This window comes from Mandrillus leucophaeus, unplaced genomic scaffold, assembly GCF_000951045.1.
Source record: "Mandrillus leucophaeus isolate KB7577 unplaced genomic scaffold, Mleu.le_1.0 Scaffold1168, whole genome shotgun sequence".
Lineage (NCBI taxonomy): Eukaryota > Metazoa > Chordata > Mammalia > Primates > Cercopithecidae > Mandrillus > Mandrillus leucophaeus.
This window is the reverse complement of record NW_012099965.1, coordinates 195,858-197,920: the sequence shown is the minus strand read 5'-3', so window position 1 is coordinate 197,920 and position 2,063 is coordinate 195,858. Positions and strand designations below refer to the sequence as shown.

At 46.1% G+C, this 2,063-nt stretch overlaps 1 pseudogene; it reads left to right on the top strand.

Moving 5' to 3' along the window:
* Nucleotides 1-453: 453 nt before the first annotated feature.
* On the top strand, nt 454-1,083 carry LOC105553548 (annotated as a pseudogene).
* The last annotated feature ends 980 nt before the right edge of the window (nt 1,084-2,063 follow it).

Genomic DNA, 2,063 nt, shown 5'->3' with positions numbered 1-2,063 from the left:
GCAGTGAGCGAAGATCATGCCACTGCACTCCAGCCTGGGTAACAGGGGGAGATTGCGTCTCAAAAAAAAAAAAAGAAAGAAAGAAAGAAAGAAAGAACAAAGGAAAGTTAAGGTCTGTGAATTTAAGATAGCCTGCAATACTGAAAGAAAATTTCAGATTCCTTTGCACACTTTAAAGATTTATTAACAGATATATGTAGCTAGATAAACATATGCAAATACATACAGATATATAAAGATATCTATGTAATATCCATTTATGAGTATGTTTTGTAAAAAAAATAAATAAATAACCAAATTAAAAGTAAGTCAGGAGAGAGCTTCAAAACAGCCTGGTGGCCTCACTTCATATCCCAGCCTGTCCATCTGTCCAGCAGCCAATGCAGCCATCAGAACTGGCACATCCTGCTCTGGGCTTTAAACATGACCCCTTGCCCCCCATGCCCTGTGAAAATGTTGGTGCTTTTTGCTTTCATCGTCACCTTCCACATCAACTCTGCAGCCTTGCGGGTTCATCGCCACCATCAACAATGCCTGGTAGGTAGGAGATGAGTTTTTGCAGATGTCTGGAGATTATGTACCAACAACATGAATTATACAGTAATCAATGACACGTTTAAAAAGTACTCCATACTCCGGGTGGTCCAGGCCACCGTGATCCTCTCCACCATTCTCTGCTGCATTGCCTTCTTCATCTTCATGCTCCAGCTCTTCCGCCTGAATCAGGGAGAGAGGTTTGTCCTAACCTCCATCATCCAGCTAATGTCGTGTCTGTGTGTCATGAATGCGGCCTCCATTTATACAGACGGGCGTGAAGACATTCACGAGAGAAACATGGAATTCTATTACCTGACCAAAGAAGGCAGCAATGGCTACTCCCCCATCCTGGAGTGGGCAGCCTTCACCTGCACCTTCAGCAGCGGCATGATGCACCTGATACTGAGGAAGGGCAAATGGAGTTCCGGAGCTTGGTTGCTTCTGCTGCAGTACAGAATCCATATTCAGATAACCATTTTGTATATAATCATTATTTTTTTGAGGTTTTTCTAGCAAATGTATTGTTTCTTTTAAAAGCCAAAAAAAGAAAAAGAAAATTCAAAAAGGAGAAGAGTTTTTGCATTCTTGAGTTCAGAGAATAGACTATGAAGGCTGGTATTCAGAACTGCTGTGCACTCAAAAGTCTCAAGACACAAGCAAAGCTCCAGCAAAGCTCAAATCCAAAAGAGCTTGGCGGGACATTTCTTAACCATAGGGTTGTGAAGGGAGGAGATGAGAGGCTGGGAAAGCCAGGTCTCTGGGGATGTGCTTCCTATAGGTTTTAGCTGGCTCAAGCTCCTCCCAAATCGCTCTGCTAGTGGTAGGTGAAAGGGGGTGAGGTGGGTTGCAGGAGAGGAATGACAGTTTCCTGAAAGGTTTAGCCCAAGTTCCAAGTGAGAAGCAGGTATTGTCCCTGACATTCTGTCTGTATCCAAACCAGAGCCCAACCAACCCTCCTGTATAGGGGCGGGTCAGAAAAAGTTTCACCTAAATTTGCTGACAGTGTCACCTGCTTGCCTTAGGAATGGCGATCCTTTACTTGCATGCCAGATTTATACTCACCCTTTGGCAAAACCTACAGTCCCCCCACACCCCCCACCCCAGACCTACAGAATCAGTCTTCAAGGGATGAGGCCAGTGAATCTGCTTTTCTAACATGCTCCCTGGGCAACACTTCAGATGCATTGAAGTTGGGGACCACAGTCCCTGGGCCAAGTGAGCAGAGCTGCCTCATAAATGCTAGGATGTCATCATGTGGAGATGGGGAGGTGGGTGTAACCCCCACAGCAGGCCAAAACCTTGGCCTCCATCACCACAGCTGTCTACATCCAGGGTCACCAAACTTCATTCCTGGGCCATGTGAACTCATAGACACCTTCAGGGAGCGGGGTGCAGCCTCCTTCCCATCCTATCCCACAAGCCCTCTCCCTTCTTGTCCAGCCCTTCATGCTACACCTGGCTGGCCTCTCACCCCTATTTCTGGAGCCTCAGAGGATGCATCCACCATTCATTCATCAACATAAATC